General features: G+C 41.2%; 1 protein-coding gene across 1 annotated transcript in view; it reads left to right on the top strand.

The window, feature by feature from the left end:
* Positions 1 to 521: 521 nt before the first annotated feature.
* LOC125346854 (eIF5-mimic protein 1) overlaps positions 522 to 9,308 on the top strand; it is a 57,361-nt gene continuing 48,574 nt past the window's right edge. The window contains exon 1 of the mRNA XM_048339744.1: positions 522 to 675. The gene's annotated coding sequence lies outside the window, so the exon portion shown is untranslated. The remainder of the gene's footprint in view (positions 676 to 9,308) is intronic.

The raw sequence follows: 9,308 nt of genomic DNA, 5'->3' as shown, positions 1-9,308 counted from the left end.
GAGAGAGAAAAAGAAAAGGTGTGTCTGCGTTAGAAAGTCAGCTGCAATGTGGCAACTTGAGAACGGGACACAGAGTAGCCAACTACGGAAGCAATAGACTTTTCCCCTAGCTCCCGCAAGCCGGCGGGCTCCAGGCGAGCTCGAGCGAGCCGGGCGGGCGGTCCCTGCAGGCCCAGCTGCGAGACACCGCCCCCCACATGCCATTGGTCGGGCTCGGAGGCGGAGTTGCAAGAAGAGTCAGCAAGAGACTCCAATTGGAGTATCCTAGGAGGACATAACCAAATGGAGAAAAGTGGAGGGGGGAATTAATTTATTCTTATATGTGCTGCCCTCTCGATTCTATCCTGTTAGGATATTTTCGTACACATAATATTCTTTCTTTCAAATCTGTAACTTTGTTGCCCGGGTTTAGCTTCTGGGTGGCGCGCAGAGGTCCTCGGATGTCGCCGTTTCTTCGAGGACAACCCCCAAGCAGGGCGCATTCCGGGAGGCGGGAAGGGCGGGTGGATGGGGCGGCGCAGGGGGCGGGGCGGAGCCGGGTTCCGTGTGTCTATGTCAATGTGTCTGTCCTTCACTCCTCCATTGTCTGCCGCCGCCACTGCCGCCGCCTCCACTGCCGCTGTAGGGACCGCCGCAGCCCCCAGCCCCGCGCGTCGTCGCTACCTCCTCGGACAGGTAAGACGTCGGCCCAGGTGAGGCCGAGACAACTCGAAAGGGCACCGGGACCGCAGCCTCTCGGGGTCTTTCACACAGAGCCAGACGTGGCGGGGAGGAAGCATGTGCCTCCCTGGGCGGCTGCCTGCCTCTCGGTGTGGAAGTGCCCGCTCCACCCCAACACTACCATAGACACGATCTCCATGTGCTCCCACAATGAAGACCCCCCACTCCTCCCCGACTCACCACGTTTGGCCGCCCGCGGAGACCCTGGGACCGCGCGCGCGAGGAGGGTGAGGGGATGGCCACGCGGTGGGGAAGCGGCACATGGTCTCGTGCGTGGCAGTGCCGGAGGCCGCCTCTTGGAGGCCGGTGCTGGGGCTCTGGGGTAGAGGTGAAGGGGAAAAGCACCCCCTTGCGCGCCAGGGGAACGCACGAGGGGAGGCTCTGAGAAGCTAGTTTTCTTTGGGCAAGCCCTCTCCTTCCCCCACCTCACCCACTGAAAACCGCCCCCTCCCCCCAACTACTTGTCATCTCCTCTTGGCCTCTGGTAGCTATAGACGAAAACCGGACCGGATTGCCCAGTGGTTCCTGTTAGGGATGTTTGGGAAGCAAATTACACTTGCTCTCATACTTCGTTTAGGAGAGACAGCCTGGAGGAGGGGGTGGGGAGGTAGGGCCTCTTCGCTCCGCGAGAGTTCCCAGCCTCTTTGTAACTCAGATCTTGAGATTTATGGAAATCGGGAGGGGGAGTGTGGAGAGGGCGGAGATTAAATTGGTGTTGCTGTCTATATATAGTCTTAGATTAGCCTCTTAATCCAACCTTCATTCAGCTGTGCGGCTTCAGGGTTCCACCACAGGTAGATGAGGGATAAATATCAGTGTCCCCTCCTGTGATTCAGGCGTGCTTGTTAAAATGTGTAGGTCTGCCCTTCATAGAAGCACTTCCACCACATATTTGCATCCGCCTTGAAAGCTTTTTTAGAAACTATTATTTACAGTTGCATTGTTGTTTCTCTACAGGCTAGTATTGATGTTTCTCTGGAGACCCATCTGTGTCAGAGAAATATTTGAATAATTAGGTAGATGGTTTTTGTTAAACATTTCCTGGGCCTCTCTTTCACAATACCATATATAAAGTGAAATGTATTTTTCCTTTTGCCTCCAGCCTTCCTCCTTCATTTTACTCAAAGCCTTTACTGGCCATTCTGAAAAACACAGGGAAGGTGTTCTTTATTATCTCTTGGTTTTAATTTTCTTTTTTTAAATCTTCCCATCAGCTTCCCATCTCCCTCCCTGCCCCCAACCCCAGCTTCAGCTTTGGGAAAGGGAAGGGAAGAGCAGATCTTTGCCAGAACATTTCACATGAAAATGGATTGAAATTATTCATCTCAATGTATAACAAAGCAACTTTTGTTTGATGATGCTTTAATAATGAAGAGGCTGTTCAAATCAGTAATGGGGCTTTAGAGAGTGACCAGTATTTTGTAACACTTAAGACTGCTTATACTACCAGGATTACAATTGATATATAATGTATCATGCTAAAGGAACCCACAAACCTAAGAAAAGGCTAGAGGAGTAACCTCAGCATGTGATTTAATAACATCTAACCAGCTGAGGCATAGGCAGCATTGAGAACTTTACTGCCAGTATTTCCATCTCTAATGCCAAATCTGGGCCATGGTTATTTGAAGGTCACACCTGTTTGTCTCACTGGGGTTATCAGTTCCTAGAGGATAACAACTTATTATCTATTCCCTTGGTGCTTTCTTCACACCTGGTTGGTATTCAGTCTTCTATGCATACAGTGACTTCAGTCAAGTTTGCGTCAATGACATTTAAGGACAAAGGAAATCTTTTGCCTAGAGATGCAGATAAATCCATGTGTTGTTTTTGGATTTCTAGAAGCAAATTCTTAAAGGATAGTAGTGTTCATCAAAGGAATTACATGAACTTGTACACCGTAAATATTTAATGTAGGAATCAGATTAGCTAATGAGCTTATTAAAATGTATTCACAGCAAAGAAGTTTTATTGGTAATAAAACAGCTCATCATATTGGGTATTTAGTCTGTTACAGATACTCTACCAGATGCCTTGCGTAGAATTAGTTTAATCATTTGTCTTAATAACCCAAGAATTAGCCAACATTATCCCTATTTATGAAAATAAGAGAAAAAAATAAAAAATCAATTTGCTCACAACCACCCACAGTTAGGTGCTGAAATTAGAACCTAGATTGGCTGTATTTAAAACCTTTTGTCTTCCACTGTTCTGACAGTAAGGGGAGATCATACATTCTTCTGACTGGCAAATGTCTTTGTAGCATATATGTAATACTTCTGAGTATTTTTAACAGAAATGAGGATGGACATATTAACATATGCATAATAGAAATTGAATTATACACTCTTCTGAGTCTTTATCTTTCAAAAAATAATTGTTTTTGGAACGTCTGGAATATTCTTACATGTGTCTTGTCACCTCTTTTTCTACCAACACCATCCTAAACTTCCCCTGACCTTTTGTTGGGGAGATTCCTTAGTACCCTGGCTTCTCCCTCACATCTCCCAATTGGGACTAGTTCAAGGAATTCAGTAAACACTGCACCCATCATCCTGTGAGTAGTCTCCCCTGGCCTCTGGCCCCTTGGCCTGGGAAGGGGCTCCAACTGTGGTCCCCTCATGCATTTCCAGTCAACCAGCCCCTCCTACACTTTGTGCCCTAAGGTCACCACACCGCTGCTTCCCTAACCTGCCAGTAATTTCCACCTCTTTGTTCCTGATTTCTCTTCCTGGAAAAACCTCCCTTTTCTTCCTTCTCCCAGCTGATAAACTAGTCATCTTGCAACATTCTATTTAAGTGTTGGGGACTCATTCAGATTTCATGCTCACTTTTCCCACCCTGTCCAGTGAAGAGGGTAGGGGAGATACGCTAGAAAACACATTTATTTGTGGTTCTCAACAAGGACAATCTGCACAGGAAATGATATTAACAGTATTGACATACATCCTGCTTTCTTGTGGACCCTGGCCACACACACCCCCTTACACTCCAATTAACATCATTGCTTCTGAATTGCTTCTGAATTCCTAATATAACAAAGGTACCTTTCATATCATATTCCATTGGGGTTTTTTGCTTATTTTGGGGGGTCCTTCTCATTGGAGACTTACAAATAACTGGGTTGAATTTATTTCTTCTCACAATACAGCCGTTTGGTGAATTTAGTGTATCAGGCAGTGCCTGCTGAGTTGTAAGCATTTGATCTCTTAAGTTATTTTAGGTGAATTTATTTGTCATCTTGACTAATCCTTCCTGGCAACGTGAGATGATGTGGCACTAAGCACATTCAGCCATAACCAAGGGCAAAAGTTGTGAAATGTTTTGAATTTCAAGCTTCTTGATTTTTTTTTTCTAATGAGTGCTGTCAAGCAAGAAAAAAAAATAATCGTATGACATATGTGAGAATATCTGCATATTACTCAGTTTCCTGCACTGAAGCTCCTGGTCTCCAGCTCCCTGCTTTAAGAGAGTACTAGTTCCTTTTTATTTTAGAGTTAAATTTTATTTTATTACTATTACATAGTTGTATAAAAGTAAAGTTCATCTTTGAGGCTCGAGTATATCTTTTAAGGTATTATTTTTCTTGACATTTGACTTTGACTTACATTTAATACATCTGACTGGAAACTTGGTGATGTTAAGAATCTTGAAAATAGTTTTATACATTTTTGTATCTTCAAAAGGTCTTTTAACAGAGATATGTTGTGAATTATTTCAGAACAGAATATGACATTTGAGATTCACTGTAATATAATTCAGTGACATTAGGGGACAGAAACGAGTAAGAATACAAATGAGATACAGTTGACTATATTGTGAGTGTGATAGCTTCGTTATACTATTCTATTTGGGCATAAGCTCAAAATTTTCCATATGTTTGGTCTTTTCCATAGGCTTTTAAAATGAAAATTTAGAAGTATTACAGCCCCTTAAAATGTGTTTTGTGTGTTTTATATAACCTACAAAAACATGAATACAAATATTCTTTCTTTACACTTAGAGTTTAGCTTCTAATATACAATTATTCATTTTAGCAGTAACACAGTGATACATAAATCTACAAAGGATTATCTTATGAACAGTGAATTCCCATAAAGACATCACATCACATGTTAATTTCTAAACACAACTAAAAGCTAGGTGGCCTTACCTAGTGCCTGTTTCATAGGTTTGACTATCAACCTAGCAATTGCTTCTCCAACTTTTTGGGAAATTGACAAAGTAATTTGTAGATAAGTCTGAAGACAATATGCAACATGTCTTGGTTTAGCTGAGACAGTCAAGATGTGAATACAGTGCTGGTACTGATTTTCCTATCACTTTGTCTAATCAACAACTCAGAAGGCATTCTCAGAGGAGTACAGATCTATTGTGAGCAAAATCAGCATTGTTAGGATAAGAACATGAAAGTGTGACTCAGTGGTAGAAAGCTTACCTAGCATGCTCAGCATGCTCGTAGCTTGGGTTGGATCCCTAGCACTACCTCAAGCAATTATTTCATGTTTTAGATAGTTTCAGCATTATTTTTCACATGTCTTTGTGTAAAGAGTTCTCAGAGGACATTATTTAATACAAAAATCTACCTATGTAAGCAGGGCATTCTCAAGAATACTCCCATTGTCAGCCGTCCCTGCTGTCCCCACATTGAGGCCATAGACATCGTCAGCAAGATCTTGTGGGCAGTTAGTTAGGTGCCACATGGAATGATTTGGCTTGTTCTAAATTTGGCATGTGTTGAGTGAAGAGTGCCAGGAATGCTCAGATAGTCATATTTGTAAGCTATCTGCTTTGAAAGAAAAATAGATTAAGATAGCTCACTGCACCATTCCTTTTTCCAATACGAGAGACAAAGTTCTCATGTTCCTTCTTGATTTTTATTTAATATTAGGTGTTCCTTGAGATTTTTCTGTTTATATCAAAAACAAGGAAAAAGATAATGATGTTATAAATAAGGACGTATCATGTCCCTTGTTTGTTTGTTTTGGCTGATCATGGAGCTTGAATTCAGGGCCTGGGCTCTATCCCTCAGCTCTTTTGTTCAAGGCTAGCATTTTACCACTTTGAACCACAGTGTCACTTCCAGTTTTCTGGTAGATAATTCGAGATGAGAGAATCTCATGGAGACTTTCCTGCCCAGGCTGGCTTTGAACTGTACTCCTCCGATATCAGCCTTCTGAGTAGCTAGGATTACGGGTGTGAGCCGCCAGTGCCTGGCCAGGATTACTACTTTAAAACATTATTAGATATACTGTTATTTTTAAGCAAAGCCCTGGGCTACAGAAACACTTAACAGTAAGTCACTATAGAGTGTCCAGTTTTATGATATGCTATTCTATAGTCATCCTTTCCTATTTGTATCATTATATGAAGGGCTTTGATGCTTTTCAGATCCATCTGTACACTTTCCTTGATTTATGGCCCTTTCTAGGAAAGGGGGGGGGAGCATGAATGTTTTTCTCTCTATGTACAAGGTAATTGAATGGGTCAATTATAAACAGGAAAGGGGACGCCAAGTAGATAGGGCAGAGGAAACTACTGGCTAGAGAAGAAAGGATGTAGCACTGGTGTTTGAGAATGTGAAGGTTGTGGTTTTGTTCATGTTGAGCCTATGCAGGAAATAATTTAAATAAAAATGGAATCCGACAGTGTTACAGCAATCATGGTGCCATAAATTTCCTAATATTTGTATGCCCCTAAGAGACAGTATTTTAATTAAATCCTTTCACTAAAGTTAAGTGGCTGCTTTCCTTAATAACGCTTTATGGAGAGCTATCAGTATTTCAGAGGCAGCATATGCTAATTCAATTCATCTAAGTGCTGAACTAGACCTTGAATTAATATTTATGCTCTACTCTATCTAATTCCAAACTACAAAAATCTGTGAAGCAAATAATGAAAAGGCTGCCTTCAGGAATTGTATAAATAACTTTCCAAGACAGTGAAATAACTTGGGCTCTTTCAAAGAGCGCTGAGTCCAGACAGTGCGTCAGGTTCTGGCCCGCACTCTCCCATCTATGTCATTTTAATGGGCAGGGGTCTTTCTGCTTGCATCTCACCTGTTCCACCAGCTCAAAAACTAAGTGCATCACCTCAAACAAATGGTTTGACTTTGCCAGTCTTTATCTGAGGTGTCAATTTGACAGCCTAAATGCAGGACAAAGTTTCAAAGTGCTCCATTCTTTATGGGTGTTGGTTTTAATTACAAAAATAAAACCACATGGTTATTAAAGCATTATTAATAAACACAACTGCAACTCCAATGTGTGATGGGACATATTCTGACATATTAGAGATCATTCTGCTTATATCCTCTTGCTGCCATTTTTGTTGTTGTTGTTGCTACTGCTTTGGACAAAATTTCACCTTCTAGAAAGTAAGTGCCACTGGGCACCAGTGCCTCATACTGCAATCCTAACTCAATCAGGAGTCCGAGGTTTGAGAATCATAGGTTGAAGCTAGCCTGGGCAGAAAGTTGTGAGATAAGAAGATCTTATCACCAATTAGTCACCAAAAAAGCCATAAGTGGACCTATGACTCAAGTAGAATAGCAAGAGAGAAGAAACAGAGAGCAAACACCACGAAATTCACCCGTTTTGGTTTCTGTTGTTCCTAGCACCAAACCAGATGTATTTCACAAATAATACCTTGTATATTTGAATTGTGTTAAAAATGTGAACAAGTTTTAGTACTCCACTAGTCTCATCACCACCACACACCTTTAAATTGAATTTGTAGAATATTTATAGGATCTACTCCTATGAAATGGTTTCAGAGAAAGTAGTCTCTTATTATTGGTGGGTGCACCCCATTTAGTATTAATTCATGTTCTTATTGTGCAACATGTATGGCGTGTGTGTGTGTGTGTGTGTGTGTGTGTGTGTGTCTAGCTTTTCAAGTCCAGTTTCCTTTGCTAAACAGGCTTGAGCAGGGAGGATGGAGCAGAACTTTATTGGTTGAGAGAACTAATAAGTGAGTAAATGTTTGGACTCGTGCCCCTACCACCATTATTGGGCTTTTTGAAAATCTATTATCATGGTCTATGGATTTGAGTGAGTTTTTTAAATTATTTATTTGTTTGGGGCTTTTTTTGTTTTGTTTTGTTTTGTTTTTGGTGCTGATAACTAAAATCCGAGCTCCACCTTGTGCATGCTAGGAAAGTATTTTACCATTTGAGTCATCTCCATCTCTTTTTTACTTTGGGTTATTTTTCGAATAGGGTCTCAGGTTTTTCCTTGGACTACTTTTCTCCCACCTGTGCTGGGACCACAGGGATGGCCTTGAACCCAGGATTTTCTCTGATCCTCACCTCTTGAGGACCTGAGATTAGAGGCATGGTCTACAACCATTACCATGGGGTTTGTTTTATTTTGTTTCTTCCATTGGTTAGAGTGTAGGACTTTTTTTCTTCAGAAGATTCCATTTTCCTCTCCTCTTTAGTCAAAACCCTTCTTAGTTTAATAGCTTGTCCTCTGACTTCCCAATTGAACCAAGATACCATATTAATGGAATATTAGAACTGATAGGTTTTTTAAGTAATTTTTTTCTGTTTGTACATATTTCCCAAAGAATGGGTTTTCATTTGTAAAGCAACTATTCTCTCTATAAGTGTTTACTTTCACATTGTTATAATTGTTGGGGCTGGGAATATGGCCTAGTGGCAAGAGTGCTTGCCTCCTACACATGAAGCTCTCGGTTGGATTCCCCAGTACCACACATATGGAAAACGGCCAGAAGGGGCGCTGTGGCTCAGGTGGCAGAGTGCTAGCCTTGAGCGGGAAGAAGCCAGGGATGGTGCTCAGGCCCTGAGTCCAAAGCCCAGGACTGGCCAAAAAATAAAAATAAAAAATAAATAATTGTTAAGCATTATAATTAATGAATTATATAACTTATTTAATGAAATAAACCCACACAATAAATGCAGTATACCCAGGTTCTTGGAAGATATGAGCCCTCAAGTCAGCACTTTGTAAAATATGTGTTTACTCTATTGAAACTTTAACAATACACATACTTGAAATTGTTTTTGAAAAGTGTTTATTACCTTTCAATGTCATATATGGAAGACAGTCTTCTTGGTTTACAGTCATCCATCATTTTTTATTAAAAGTACTTAACTCTGCTCGATTACTTACTCTTGCTTCTTGTCTATATTTTTAAATAAATACATAACAGAGCCAGGCACTGGTGGCTCATGCATATGATCCTAGGATACTCAGGAGGCTGAGATCTGAAAGACCTTGGATTGAGGCCAAGTGAGGGGAAGAAAAGTTCAATAGATTCCATCTCCAGTTAGCAGAAAAATCCAAGGCTAGAAGTGAAGGGAAAGAGCTTCAGCCTAGCAAGCATAAAACCCTGAATTCAGACTCTGGCAAATACATAAACACACACACACACACACACAATAATGTGTGTCTGGAGATAAGATATAATTGAATGTAGAAGTAGAGACACCTCTTAGCCTCAAAATGAGTACATAATTTTTCTTAATAGATTTTACTCATAAATATAATTTCCTAAGACTAAACCCTCACACACTGATATTCTCCTTTTGTGATCACCATCAAACAGTGATTAACTTAAATAGC

Source organism: Perognathus longimembris, chromosome 2 (genome assembly GCF_023159225.1).
Source record: "Perognathus longimembris pacificus isolate PPM17 chromosome 2, ASM2315922v1, whole genome shotgun sequence".
Taxonomy (NCBI): domain Eukaryota; kingdom Metazoa; phylum Chordata; class Mammalia; order Rodentia; family Heteromyidae; genus Perognathus; species Perognathus longimembris.
The sequence above is the reverse complement of the archived record's forward strand: the minus strand, read 5'-3'. Positions and strand labels throughout refer to the sequence as shown.